Here is a 16,279-nt window from a genome sequence, read left to right as displayed (position 1 = left end):
AACACTGATTTGTCCACATTTTCATAAATCTCCATTTGGTTCATAAAGATTGTCCTCAAATTAATTTTCCCTTGAATTATTTTTTGTTGTATTTATTTTACTTATTATTTATTTATTTATTGGGCATTTAGTTCAAACAGTACATTTACAGGGTGCTTCGCATGTGCCAGACACTATACTAGGTGCTGGATGTATTACAGTAAAACATGATGGTTTTTACCCTAAAGTTGCCTAGATATGGAGGAGTGGGGAATTGCGTGGCTTTTTGCTCTGACTTTGCTGAAGTAAGTGGCAGCCAGGTCAGTCCCTGTCTTTCTGGGATTCTTTGCCTATGCTTAGCTATTCCAAGTATGCTGACTGTATGGTGCTGCTGCCACAGGAAATGAGGACCATAACTAACATTCATTGAGAGTTTACTTCATGCTATGACCGTTGCCTGTATTATTTCATTTAGTACACTGTAAATTTAGTATTTTATTTATATATATTAGTATATTTATATATTAGTATATTATATTTACTATAATTATATATACTTTCTCATAGTAGGATTACTAAAGGCCTACTTAGTTCAATTTTGCTTACTTATCATTCTAGGTGATAACACAAACTGCTTCCAAGTTGAAATAGTTGTAAAACATGAAATTCCAGTATATTATAAAAATTGACATTTTGAGCTATCAAATTGCTCTTTTTAAATACGGCCTTTGGAATCCAAATACCACAGCAATTTAATAATGACATCATCCATTTAAAATTTTTAAAGGCTCTTCTTTAACTGTCAAAAATTTTACATTGTGTTTTTCCCTTGAATTTCATCCTAACACATTATATTTTATGTCTGAGAATCTTTCATTCATCTTATGTTATACTCCTCTGAGTCCTTCCTCTGAATTTGATATATATTTTTATTTTTCATATCTATAATGTGCTAAGGATAAATTTTTCTTCTGAAGTGAATTATTGTAATAAATATTATTGATATGAAGTGAATTATTGTAATAAATATTATTGATAATAAGGTAATTAAGATATCATAAATCTGTTACATATATTGCTAAATAATTATTAATATAAAAAATCAATTGTTACTGGAAACACATCTCTTAAGAAGATGGATGGGTATTTTTTAATCAGTTCCAGTATCCATGGGCAATACTTGTTATTAAAATGAAAAAAAGGCTCAGCAGCTGTTCTGTTACTATTTTTGTAGTTGTTTTAATGAATATAAGAGCTGAGAAACATCATTCACATAAAAATAATGAGAATGGGAATGGAAGAAGTTTCATCTTAGCAAAGTCTCAATTTTTGATCTTATTAAATAATTTTTAGTAATCTATAAGATGACATCTTGATTTGGTCCCTTTTCAATTTTATTAAACAAGCAATTACAAACTGATTTGTCAACAGTTTTTAACTAGCCTTTATTATTTATTTTCTCAATATTAGCATCAAAACTTCCAAGAAGACTGTACTGCAGAGGTCCTTAGAGAAAGGTGCCATGGTAAGTAAAAGATATCTTTTGCCTCAGAAATGATTCTTTTTTTTTAATTTAATTTTATTTTATTTGTGAACATACTGTACAGAGGAGTTACAATTACATGGGCAGGATAATGCGTACATTTCTTACCAAGCATTGCAGCCTCCTCTTTTGTTTACCCTTCACATCCCTTCCCAGCCTCCCCCCTCCCCCCCATCCCAATCCCAATCCTTATCCTTCCCCCCCTCCCCCACCCCCCACCCCCCCACCCCACCCCCACCCCGCACCGACGTTGTAAAGCTCGTTTTGGACATTCAGAAATGATTCTAATGGAGAATAGAATCCACTGGGATCTTTTATAGTGAATTGATTTGGAAGGATGTACCTGGCTGGAGATGTTATGACCCAAAATACAGCACCACAAAAACTGGTGTTCTAACATACAGAAGCTTTAAACCTACTTCAGAATGAAGGCTGCCCTGACCTTCCCTTGTTTCTTTCCCAAACATAGGGAGTGGCTTCCTGCAGAGTGACTGTCTCAGCCCAGACCAGACCTAACAAAGAACAATTACCTCTGTTACCTTCATTGAGTTTTCAGGAACTAGACTCACAAGAAGAAAGATTGGATTATGTCTATACTCCTACACAGGCTCTGGTTGGAAAACATTTTTCCCTATTTTGCCCTCTTGAAGAATCATTTACAAATTTTTTCATCAGTTCTAAAGACATTCTGACTTGGTCCCAAGTCCTTGTACATTCTTCAAACCTACTAGAGGTCCCTCACCTAGAAACCATTTACTGCACCCCTGAAAATTGTCTATATTCCCCTTCTTCTCCCTTATAGAAATGAGGTCTACAAACTTCAAAATAACTTTGAGATAATCCTGGGATTTTCCTCCAAGCTATATTTTTTCCCTGTGCACACTAATAAACTTATTTGCCTTTTCACCTATTCCATCTCTTTATTGATTTATTCTAGAAAATCTTGAGAGGGTGAAGATGTAATTTCCCTTCTTCCCTACAGGTAAAATAATGTGATTTTCTGTCTACTTAAATTTTGCAATTGTTTTTCAAATTCTTTTCAGTTGACTGTAAGTATATCTCTAAATAAATTTCTCTTCTTTGAGCATGTGAATTGTGCTAATGAGAATGAGCACAAAATAAAAAGCAAAATAATAATCCAGGCATTAGTAGTTCATGGCTATAATCCTAGTTACTCAGGAGGTTCAGAGTGTCACAAGTTAAGGCCATTTCTTGCAGAAGAATTTGAAAGACTCTGTCTCCAAAATAAAAGGCCAGACTGGAAATATTGTTCAAGTGGTAGAACATATACCAAGCAAGCAAACTGCCAAGCAAGCATGAGGTCCTGAGTTCAAACCTAGTACCACCACTACCACCAAAATTTTTTTTAATACTTATTATGTACTTATATATAGATACGTGTGCATAAAATCAGAAGTTTTTAGAAATCTCAAGTTATGGATGTGAAGAAAGGAGTAAAATAAACATAGTGTTTTTAGGCAGGACCACAAAAGAGGTCCAAATTTTCATTTTATCCAGCAATTTTTACCCTTTTATCATCTTTTTTTGTGGTTTTTAAAAATAATTTAATTGTTATTTTAAAGGTGATGTACAGAGGGGTTATAGTTATATAGATCAAGTAAAGAGTACATTTCTTTTTGGACAATGCCATCCCTTCCCTTTCTTTCTCCCAGTTTTTGTGATTTTTTTTTAAAGAACACTCATTATTTAAGTGATTTTGAAGTCATCGTGTAACACAGGGCTTTAATAGAAATAAAATCAATATCTTTCCAAGGACCATTAGACATTTAACCATGTCCCTAAGCAAGATATATCATCTATGTGGTTTATGAAGTAGTTACATCTTATTTAAGATTGTTTAAAAGTTTGACAGTAATTGGTTTTTATTCACCAAATAACAAGTTAGACGGTTGAGAATCTTAATGCTAAAAATTAAAATTTTTTGGTAGCCCCTAATGTACTTACAATGTACTATGTGATTTTTTTTTTTGTATGTTCTTCCCCCATGGTATAACCCTTGTTTTCACTGTGGTTGATTCTGGTGCCCTACATCTTGTATATACATTTTTCTAATTTGGGGAGGAGAGGGGAAATAATAAAATGCTGAAATAAGGATATAGTTGACCCATTGTAACAATGAGATATACAAGGCACTATGTTGAAAACAAACTTTACAACTTTGGGGAGGTGGGGAGGGAAGGGATGGTAGGGGGAAAACAAAGGTGCAGGTAACAATGCTCAATAGGAAATGTACTTACTACCTTACTCATGTAACTGTAACCCCTCTGTACAGTATCTTTACAACAAAAATATATTTAAAAATTAAAATTTAAAGCTAGAACGGTTTATTTTCTTTGTGATCAAACTCATAAATTGTGATCAATACTGTAAAGGAAAGATAGTGGTTTGAGGAGAGTTGAATGTTAATTTAGACTCAAATATTTTTTATTGTGAAAATACTGTACAGAGGGGTTACAATTACATGGGCAAGATGAGTACATTTCTTATCAAGCATTGTAGCCTTCTCCTTTGTTTCCCCTTCCCATCCCTTTCCATCCTCCCCCTGCCCCCACCCAATCCTCCTCCTCCCCTCCTCCCCCACCCAATCATCCTCCTCCCCCTCAAATACTTTTTAAAAAAATCTCCACACATATTAAATCAAGACTGAAGGGATAAACATCCTTCAAAAAAGAAATATGGAGACCTCAAACAGGAGCAGGAAAAAAAAATCAAACAGAGACAGAGAACTCACCAGAAAAAAGCCAGTAATTCAGAAAGTGAGTAAGAGCTATCACGAAAATAATTTAATATAAAATATAAAAACAAATTTCCTGCAGTAAAAATGAAATCAATAAAGAGCTGAAGATCCAAATGGAAAATTAAAGTAGCAGAAAGGAAAGAAAAATGCAAATTTTAAAGATAAGGAAACAAAGGAGATCCAAACAACTTTGTCTATAAATCTGAAATTGTCTGGCAAGATAGAGACAGCTAAACTTCAAATAACAGCAGATAGAAAACATAATATAAGAATGATGAGTTAAGGGAGAAATGACAAAGAATAAAACAAATGGTGGGAAAAAATCAGAGGCAAAAATATCACAAGAGTATTTAATGTCCCAGAAACAAGGAACCTAAAAAGCAGAAACAAATAGACCTGTTTTTCCAGCTAATATAGAAAACCTAAAATAGGTGGATCACTATCTAGGCACAGGAAGGGAGACTCTATTACAAAATATAACCTGTGCAATAAAAAGGCTGGAGGTATGGCTCGGTGGTAGAGAGGTTCTGAGTTTAAACCCTAGCACAGTCAAAAAAAAATTTTAAGTAAAATATATCACATGGTAACAAGTTCAGTGGGGAAAAATGGCAGGGAAGACAGATTAGAATACTGAATAAAGATTTGACTTTGAATTGGTTAATGGGAATGTCTCAATTAGTATACCTATTGAATAATCACCTGAAAAAGAGGAAAGGAAAAATCTATGTGATATAGAAAAATTACAAAGAAAGCAATAAATTATTAAAATGGTCAGAAATAACAAGGTTTAGCACTTAAGTATAATTCCAAGCATACTTTTATGCCCATGATCAAGTAAAAATCTAGTTACCTATGTGATAAGTAAGAAGATAAGCAAAAACAGTATTATTATAGGATTGTTGTCAAGTAGGATCATATTATAATATACTTATAAAACAGACTGGATTTATTATACCTCAATTTACTAGAAAATAAGCTAATATAATTGCTAAATTGAAGATATTTACTTAATAATGGTAAAATGTTTTATAAAAGCATGATATATTAAAGCTGTACTTTTTGCTTTTTAATATTTTATTATCTTTTAAAAAATAGCTCAATAGCTATGTACATAAAACCATATAGGAAGATGCTAAGCAAAATGAACTCAATGACATGGACACAGAGGTTTTTCTTTGTTGTTGTTTTTAATGTACTGCATGATTTCTTTTTTCTTTTGTATTTTCCCCTCTGGTTTATCCCCTGTTGCCACTGTATTTGACTTTGGTACCCTGAATATTGTATATATGTTTATCTGAAAAGGAAGGGAAGGGGGAACAAAAAAATGGCAAGACAATGGACAAAGGGGGAACCAATGCAACAGTAATACTCACAAGACACTATGTTGGAAATGAACTGTACAACTTGGCAGGAAGGTGGAATAAGAGGAGGGAAAGTGGGAGAAAAGTGAGGGAGGGAGTAACAAGTTCGACAAGAAATGTACTCACTACCGAACTTATATAACTGTAACCCCTCTGTACATCACCTTGACTATAAAATTAAAAATATATATATTGTAATGAACAGGGGGGGGTCACAGTCACATAACTAAAATAATGAGTGCATTTCTTTTTAAAGTTACCCTTCCCTCATTTTCTCCGACTTACCACTCGCCACTCCCTTCCCCCTCAAGTTGTAAAGTTCATTTACAAGATACTGTCTAGAGAGTATCATTGTTGCATTGGTTCATCCTTTGTGCTGCTGTGTCTGTGATTCCCTTTCCAAGTAGTTGTACATAGGAGTTGCCATTCAACAAAGCAGTTTATAAGTACAATGAATCTTGATAAAAGTCATCCCTTTCAACATTTTCACCCCTCCCTCCCAATCCACCCCTTATTTCACTTTTCTTAGTTTTGTAGGATATACACTGAATTCTTGACTGCATTGTCCTACCCCACTTCTTCTCTTCACTTGTCTGCTCCTCTTGACCCCATTACATCCCTATCAAGCACCATTTCCTGGTGTTTATTCTCTTGAACTATGATTTTGCCTTTCTAAGGAATTACACTGAGTTCTCCCCTAAATATATTGTATTTAAGTTAAAACAATAACAGATGTTGGCATGGATGTGGGCAAAAGGGAACCCTAATAAACTATTGGGAACCCTAATACACTGTTGGTAGTAAACTTGTTCAATCACTCCTGAAAACAGTATGGAAGTTCCTCAGGAAAAAAAAAATTTAATGTAGAACTACCCTATGATCCAGCTTTTATCTAAAGGATTACAAACTCGGATAGAGTAAAGCTGCCAGCACAACCATGTTCATTACAGCACTATTCACCAAATCTTATGTATGGAATCAGCCCAGATGCCCCTCATCCATTAGACAGCATATTGCAACATCTATCTGCAAAGAAATGGAAGGCCCTAGAAACAATTATGTTAACTGAAGTTAGTCAAGCCCAGAAAGACAAAGGTTTCATGTTTTCTGTCATGGTAGAAGTTAAAATTAGTTTACTTCTTACTTTTTTAAAAAACACATATTTCCTTTCAAGGCAATTTGAGTTTTCTCTTTGTCATAAAGTGCTTACCCACATCTTATTTTTGTTACTTACATGATATTGTTTATATTTTGTTAGAACAAATGACCTTGTTTATATAAAAATTCATGTGGATGTGTGCAGGTGTTTGCATGGCAAGAATAAAGATATCAAGATGTTCACCCAAATGTGAATAATAGTCATTTTGGACTTTCAAATAATTTTATTTTCTCATACTTTAATATGTTGTTTGGATATTTTTACATTAACTGTCTAATGTTTCATAATTAGAAAAATGAAGTTTTAAAGAGTATTTAAATATTAAATTTTAAATATTTAAGAATCTTAAAAGTTAACCCCCTCACATCTTGGCTCTTATAATGAATATGTATGGTCTTAACTGCCCTTCCACTCTAGGTAATTATTGACTCTATGTAGAAAAACCAGTGGTCTTTCCAACAAGATATATATCTTCAGTACTGAATTCTTCTCACTCAGCCTTCAGTCAAGTGAAAGCCAAGGATGAAATGGTGAACTCAGTTGTGCAGGGCCTTTTAAGAATACCTCCAAACATTCCATTTCCTTCACCACAACATGAACATAAATCACAAAAACTGAATGAAATTAAGTTAAAAGGAAAAATGTATTAAAACTAGAATTTGCTGTTATATAGAATGAAAAGTCATTTTTCTTTGAATATTAAATAAAAGATTAGCTTCAAGAGGTCAAAGTACATAGAGATTTTGGGTTACATTTAAAATAAATGATATTTTAAAAAGTAACTAGAAATTGTGGTTGACTAAAAAGATATATGACTATATTTAAATAATCCTACTTAATGACATCTACAGTTTGATGGCTCCAGAAGGCAAATTACTATACCAGGAATATCATATATCTCCTTCTAACATAAAGATATTAGGAAAGAAAATAGATAAAATTCTTGCCATTTTGTTGAAAGTTTTTACTTATTTTTATAAATAATAGCTCTCCAATAAGTAATCTATATGAGAAATGCCTCTTCATTTTTCCCACATAGGCTTCTAATATTTTTCTTTGGTAGACAGGAAGTTAAATACTCTATTCTCAGTCACATCAGGACATGGGAGTCCCCTTTTTGTAAAACAAAGATATAGCCTGACCTGTGCTTATTTTACGTCTTAAGAAACCAAAAGTTTCTGATTCATCAGATTTGACTGGAAAGAGGACTAAGGAAAGGAGAAAAAAAAAGCTCTAATACAGACACCAAATGATACCCTTTACCAGCACTGATGAATTATTTATCAATAGGCCTTGAGTCCCTGGAGGCCAGTTCCATGGATGTCCTGTCCTAACACTGTGCCCAGTATACAGTAAAGTTCCATAAATCTCTTTGACTAAGTGAATAAATCTCTTCTATTGAAAATGAAGATTAATGCTTTGTCATTTCCTGTGCTATACTCAGTTTTGTTGACAATATATGATATATGCTCTCAATGCCAAAAGATCCAACTGAAAAGAAAAAAGTCAACTCAAAACCTTGACTATTTTAGCTTTTTAAATAAAAAAGTGAAGAACATGCACTGTCCAAATTGTTACATACTAGCCATATGAAAATTTATATTTAATTTGATTTAAAAAATCAGTTCATCGGTTGCTCTAGCCAATGTCTAATGTTTAGGAACTGTATGATACTAGTAGCTTTGTTTGGTTTGGTTTTGTTTCTTGGTAGTGGGGCTTGAACTCTGGGCCTGGGCACTGTCCCTGCACTCTTCAGCACAAGGCAAGTGCTCTACCACTTGAGCCAAAGCACCACTTCTGGTTTTCTAGTGGTTTATTGGAGATAAGAGTCTCACAGAGTTTCCTGCCTGGGCTGACTTTGAACCTCGATCCTCAGATCTCAGCATTCTGAGTAGCTAGGATTACAGGCATGAGCCACCGGTGCTCAGCTGATACTAGTAGCCTTGACATATGTAAGCACAAATAAAGAATATTTACACCACTGAAAAAAATCAAAACTTAAGACAGAAAGCTCTAGGTGATTGCTTCAAATTTTTCTAGCTCATCTTGATTTCCTGTTTTTGTAAACATGTCAGGGGTTCAAGATCTTTTCTCTTTATTTCTTTCTTTCTGTCTTTCTTCCTTTCTTTCTTTCTTTCCTTCTTTCTTTCTTTCTTTCTTTCTTTCTTTCTTTCTTTCTTTCTTTCTTTCTTTCTTTTTCTTTCTTTTTCTTTCTTTTGTTGTCACTGGTTGTGAGGGCCGGGCTACTCTTCCTGAGCTCATTTGCTCAGGGTGAGCACTCTACCATTTTGAGCCACAACTCCATTTCTAGTTTTCTGATGGTTAATTAGAGAAACGAATCTCACAGTCTTTCCTGCCTTGGCTGGCTTTGAACTACGATTCTCAGATCTTTGCCTCCTGAATAGTTAGGATTATAGGCATGAGCCACTGGCACCTGACTCCAAGATCTTTTCTAAAAAAATGGAAGAACTCACTAATAGAAATGATTGAGAAGTCAGGCTTTCCTGTTATTTGGGCTTGTAAAAACATTACTAAGACTGAGGAGGGATGCTAAAAAGAAACAGTTCTAAATCCTCCTGAGGGCAGGGTTCTTTTCTTGTATCTTTCTCTACTTGTCAGAAACTAGGAAAATCTGCCTAGTAATAGCTGAATAATTTTAACTGTGTGTGTATCCTAACAAATTATGACTCTCAGGTACACATTTCACTTTCTTCACATATAGCAAATTTATTTCAGATGTCAGGAATGCAATCAGTTCTGTGGCATATAGGATAAAGAAAAGATAGTGTTATCTTCTGTGGGCACTGTCTTCCTACTTCCATCTACTGGTTAATCTGTCTTTCTTTCCCTTCATCTAATAATGGTACTTTCATAGATTTTATACTGACTGACCCCCACATGTCCTTGATTGAGGATGTATTATAAGGTAGTAATAAAAATATGATCCTGTCAGAAGTTCTGAGAAGAAAAAAGGTAGTATTAATAGTTCCTCTGGGACACTAGACAGAACTCAAGATCACCCTTTGGTCTGTTCTATCATCCAGTAGTTTTATACATACCTTCTTTTTCTGTTTTTTGTGAAGTACTTGGGTTTGAATTTAAGGCCTCATATTCTTATGTGGCTTTGTGGTGCTATACCACTTGAGCCACACCTCCACATCCAGCTTTTTGCTGGTTAATTGGATATTTGAGGCTATAGCTTCCTAAATAGCTAGGATTTACAGATCTGAGCCACTGACCTAACAAGTTACTGTGGTTTAGGCCATCTTTTCAATGAGCATTTGACATGCTCATCTAAACAGATAGCCAGATTTGTGACATATTAGTCTTGCTCATTTGTCACATATTTTTGATTCTCATTGATTATTCTAGTCCATGTTTTACAATTGTTTGGCAATAATTAACTAGAAAGGCTTATAGACTAGATGTCTATGCAGCAGTGCCAAATAAGAATTTCTCCAATAGCCTGTCAGCCTGCCTTATATTCCAAAATAAGACCTTTGATAGGGGTTTTGTTAAAACGCTAAGTCACAGCCTGGAGTAAAGCCATTAGAGAGATCCCATGAGAATAAGGAATTTAGTTTGAACTTTAGATGAACAGAATATTCACAGAAGATAATCCTGAGGTCATTCTTGCCTGAACTCCATGTCAGTAGATTTTATTGTTCAAGAGAGGGTCTGTAGTCAGACCATTTTTAATTTCAAAAAAGATTGATTTCCATTCAGTAAATATCCTCCAGCTCACTTAAATTAAGGAGCATTCCTTCTTTGGCATTCTTCCCTGGCTGCATTAGCAGAGGAGAGCTCAGAGTAGCCCTGATGCTGCTCCTGACTGACAGCATTGATGCTGCTGGGATGCCCCCACACCCAGCACTCTTTGGGAGATAATGGGGTGGGAGAAGTTACCTCTCAGGAATAACTAAAAGTCCTTCAGACTATGAAGCTTTCCCTGTATCTATTTATCATGTTCTCTCAGTGCTCAGCAAACAGAAATTGTTCCCTGCAATCCCCTTTACTACATGTGCTTTTTGAGTGATAGAAACGGATCAATAATGTTTGCCTGTGGCTTTGAGTGTGACAGGGATGTTTGGGGAATTAGGAAGTGGAAGATTTCATTGTTTCACAGCAGAGATACTGTCTTTAGTATGCAGTGTGGAATGAGTGCCTTGAAAAATGTGAATACCTTGTACAAGTAGTCTGCCATTTCTGGGTACAGAACAGAGAACAAACAGCACAGCTGTTCTGAAGAATAGTCTTGGGGGCAGTCCTTCCAGAACTCATTCTGAGAGGCAGCCTTAAGTGGCAGTGTCTCATAGATTGTTGTAGCCCTGGACTGGACCCTAGTTGCTCAAATCCCCAGTGCTCCTCTAGAACAGGGTGATGCCAGCAACATAAATGTGCCCCTGTGCCCATTCTATTACATGCATTCATGATAGTTTTAGCCAGAGTGGAAGAAAGTAAGAACCTGAAATGAGACAACCTGATGTTTTCAACGATAAAATGAGATAATCCAGAAAACATGTTGCATGCTTGGGCAGTAAGAAATAAGATTAAGTAGAGGTTCTGCTCTCTGTTGGATATTCGTTACCATAGGGCACCCAGAGCCAAAGGTAAAATTGGTGGAGAATCATGATGTGTTAAAATCTGAAGGGTCTTCCTTCATGAAAAGAAAGGAGAGTGTCAATCCTTGATGGATGAAGTTCCATTCTTAGAGTTTCATTCCTTTGGTAAATTTATCTATGGCAGACTGTCAGTATCCAATACTACTAGTTCCATGCTTTCCAAACCAGATTCCAAATGTGCTTGCCCTCCTCCCCTCTCCTGTAGTGCTAAGCATGGAACCCAGGACCTTGAACATGCAAGGTAAGTGCTCTACCAATGAACTATATCCACTCTGGGCACACCACTATTGTGGAAAGGGTATCTTCTTAACACTCCCACATTGGCGGGAAAACTAAAACAGAATTGTTCCTCCTCTACTTTATAAAAACTGGAATCTCAATGCAAATTTAGCTGCCTTGTCTTTTTGTTCTTCCTTTTGTGTTCTGCCAGCACTCAGTGTTCTCTGGGTGCTACCAGTTAGTTGTAGCAAAGCAGCAGCCTCATGGTTTCTGGATCACTGACTACTTCTGTGGAACTTTCTTGATGTTCATAGTTCAAATGAATGGGGTGTACCACATGTGATAAACACACATACTTAGGAAAGGGAATGGAGTAAAGGAAGGGAATGAATTCCTCATCCAGACAGGATCCTAAAATTAGGTGAAAAAAATAAGGTTCACAAAAGTAAAATAAGAGATCTCATATTTCGAAGATGCTTCCTTTGCAACTGTCACTACTGGAAGAGCTTACTGTCAACTTGATGGGCATTTCCCACAGAATACAGGGGGAAAAATCATCATCTATGTCTCCCAACCAACCTCCAAGTAAATCTCTCAGTACATATGCCTTTTTGTTTTTCTCTATTTTTTGTTTAACAATAAAAGCACATGATAAGAAATGTACTCATTACCTTGATCATGTGATTGTAACTTTTCTGTACAGTATTTTCACAATAAAAAAACTTATTTTAAAAAAAAGCACAAAATTGAAGGGGACTTACAGTTATTTTAGTTACATGTAGCCAAAACACTAGAATGATTTTCCTAAGATAATCTAATGATACCTAAAGACTACACATGATCTAAGTTTACTCCACACCTAGTAGGACTTCAGAGAAGGAAAAATAAAAGCCAGGGGATTGGTATAGACATTCATGCTCAACATCTATGATAAAAGTAGGAATAAATTTTCCAACAACTTACCCGTTATCCTGCCTATGCACCTGCATTTCCATCTTTCTACAGAGAGAGATGGAAGGATTTCTTAGTAGTATTTTCTCCAATAAGGACTGAATTTTTGAGACACAAACCAAAAGATCAAATCATTTCCAGGTTTTCCAAAAGGGAAAAGAGGGAAGATAAGGAATCCATTGTTCTCTAACCTGTGGTGTTTGCTAAGTCATTAAACTTCTCAAGAAGGTTTTTCACCACATTTTCATTTCATGGGATTTTCAGTGAACAGTACTACTCAGTGCTGAATAACATTCAGGCATTGACTAGTTAAACATGTTAAACCACTGCTTAAAGTTGTTCAGCAGACAATTTGGTCCTGTCTAAGGGGCTTCCAAAGAGCCTTTTAAGATTTTCTACAGTCTTTGATATCAAACAGTAACTTGTGCTGTGGAAATCAATACTTATCTGAACACCTGAAGGTTGATTCATCTTGCCCCAGCTCCAAGCACCAATTCCCTATTTGCCTGAAATGGAAAATACAGTTTCTACTCATGTCTTTAGCGTCTTATTAACTAGGCTTATGTTCTCCCTAAAACTGGATGTCTGATTACCCTAATATCATAGACTTTGTCTTCCCTATTATTATACCTCCTGAGAGAAATCCAAAGACACCCATTCTTCAGGGGGTGTCACTTAGCTGTGTCTTCCCTTGAACCCAACAAAGCTGATAGCAAAAGAAGAAGAAAACAGCATCTGAATAACTGAAATAGTTGTCACAAGAACCCTTTATTGATATTGTGACCACTCAACGTCTCTGGGCTGTACTCTCATACACAGCTTGTGTATGGGCTGTACTCTCATACACAGCTCTACTCTCATATTTGCTTGTTCTGTTTGTTTCTTGGAGCACAAGTAGTTGAAACTATTGCTACAAAACACCACCTCCTTCCTGATCATTACTCAGAAGGGCTAACTCAGTGTCTGACATGCTTCATTTATCTCCTCTTGAATGGATGAGTTGAACAGATGTTCCCAATATTTTTTCTGTTGTTCTTGACCAGTATTTACAAGTTCTTACTCAATGTTTGTATAGGATCTCTGTTCTAATACCATTCTACAAAGTTGGTTTTGGTTTTGGTTGTGGTTTTGTTGTTTGTTTCACTACACACCAAATGAAAATGGGCAATGACACTAGCAAGATATGATAGTTGACAATCTGTTGGGAAAATATGAAGTGGAATAACCATAAAATTATATAGATATTAGATCTTAAAAAATACATGGTATTTTTTGGTGCCACTATCATTACCAAACCCCTGAGAATAATGTCCAATTGAATGATATTTTTATGATAGTGACAGCGAATCATAAAGAAAAGGCCTCAAATTATATTGGATTTATTCTTTAAAAGAATGTAGAGAAGGGGCTGGGAAGGTGGCTCAATGGTAGAGTGCCTGCCTCTAATGCATGAGGCCCTGGGTTCGATTCCTCAATACCACATAAATAGAGAAAGCCAGACGTGGCACTGTGGCTCAAGTGGTAGAGGCCTAGCCTTGAGCTGAAGAGCTGAAGGACAGTGCCCAGGCCCACTGTTCAAGCCCCATTACAGACAAAAGAAGAAGAAAAAGGAGGAGGAGGGGGAAGAAGAGAAGGAGGGGAAGGAAGAAGAGGAGGAGATGGTGGTAGTAGAGAGGACTGTGAGACACTTTTTCTAATTTACCTCATATGAAAGTTGATAGAACTTGGCACCTATAAGGGGGCCCTTTTGTTTTAATGATAATCACAGCCACCACTCTAGAGTGCCTGTTCCATGCCAGGCAATGTAATATATATATGATCATTAATCCTGCTGGGCAGAGTGCTGCAACATGGCCAGGCCTGTGTCTGAGAAGGTTGGAGGAGGCAAATTCATTCTGTTGTGGCTTTGGCAATTAATTTTATTTTGAGAATTAAAGACTTTATAGATTGTCTTCTTTTTTAGTAGGCGAGGAGTATGTAATGATTTTACTTAATTTACTGTATTAAGCTGATGTAATTTGGCATTTGAAGGAATAAGCTTTTGTTATACTAATAATAGCCACCACTCTCAAGTACCTACCCTATGCCAAGCAATGTGTCAGGTGTTTTAGCATAAAATATCTTTAATCTTGCCAGGTAGTTATTATTACAATCCCATTTTACATGTCAAGAAACTATACCTCAGTGATAGTATCTGCTCAAGGTCAATAAGTGAGTGGTAGAGCCAAGACTCATATCCAGTTGCATAAGACCTCAAAGCTATACTCTTCACAATCCCACTCGAACTCAATTTATATAAGAATTTCCTCATATGCAACTTTATTGATACCTGGCAAAGCCCATAATGAAGCTCTCTCTCTAATGAGCTTTCTGGTAGAATGGGAAAGTTCCTATTTCTATCTCTCTGATTCCATGGAACAGTGTTCCTAGCCAGGAAAAGAACACCCTTTCTGGATCCAGTGAGTCTAAGCCAATGGAGAATTTTAATCATATTATAGGAGCCCATCCTGAGTAATTCCTTGACGTCACCAACCTTTCAGAGTGACCAGTCTGGCCCTTGTCCATCATACTCAGTTCCTTCCTGGCAGCTGAAGCTACCCTAAAAATATCTCTGGACCTTGGAAGGAACCTCTCCTGGTGCCTACAGCAAAGAAGGTGCCTTTAGAGTAGGGAACAACACCGGCTCAGGCAATACTCAGCTCTTCTCTACAAGAAAGTCAGATAGACCCTTATTTTCCAAGAAAATCACATGAATGCTTTTCTCATTCTTAATCTGTTCTAAAACCCTCTGACTTGATGTCCCTCATTCTAAGCTATATTAGAACATTAGGTGGTATGTTACATATCAAAAGTCTGAAAGTCTTTATACCTGAGTATGAATAATCATCACACTCTTTTCCTGGGGAACATTAGAAATCTTTTCCATATTGGGTAGTTAAAAAGTCCTAGGGGTCATATTCACTACTCACATGTGTTACAATTCTCTACTGCCTGGTCAACCTCTGCAGCCACTAACTTCTAAATACAAGCTGTTATTTATGAAGTTGGTTGAGTTTTAATCCAGTGCTTAACTCACTAGAAAACTTGCTGCTCAGTTATTGTCCATGGAGTTTAGCAAAGATTTAGAAGTCATCAGACTCAAAGTCCAAGCCCCATCTTTAGTGTCTAATAGCTGCATAATAAGCTACCAGTGCATGGAGATTTGTGATGGAAAGGATTTGTTCTCCACTACTACTGGAGTCTCAACATAGACATCTTTGCCAAAATTGACAGATATTGGCTGATATAAAGAGGAGTTGTCTGCTCACCTCTTGTCCTTCACTCCATAGATTCCCACCCTTAACAGAGACTAAATAATTTCCCTTCTTTTTAGTTACTTTCTGGTTCTGGCTCCACCTTCTCCAGGAGGATTTCTCAAGTTCTCCAGCCTACAAAGCCCTCTTTTTCTGAGCTCCCACTATTTATAGTCCTTGTCATTTAGCCCACCATGTACTTAACATGGGAGGCAGAATAATAACCTCTCCAAAATAGCTATATCCTGACTCCTTAGAAAAAGTAAAAAGACTTTACAGATATGATTAAATTGAAGACATTGAGATGGAAAGATTGTCCTGGATTGTTAGAGTTGAACCCAGTATAACCACAAGGATTCTGCTTAATAAAAGAAGGAAGCAGAAGAGGAACTCA

Source organism: Dipodomys merriami, unplaced genomic scaffold, assembly GCF_024711535.1.
Source record: "Dipodomys merriami isolate MVZ:Mamm:240054 unplaced genomic scaffold, mDipMer1.0.p SCAF_133, whole genome shotgun sequence".
Lineage (NCBI taxonomy): Eukaryota > Metazoa > Chordata > Mammalia > Rodentia > Heteromyidae > Dipodomys > Dipodomys merriami.
Note: the sequence above shows the minus strand (reverse complement) of the source record.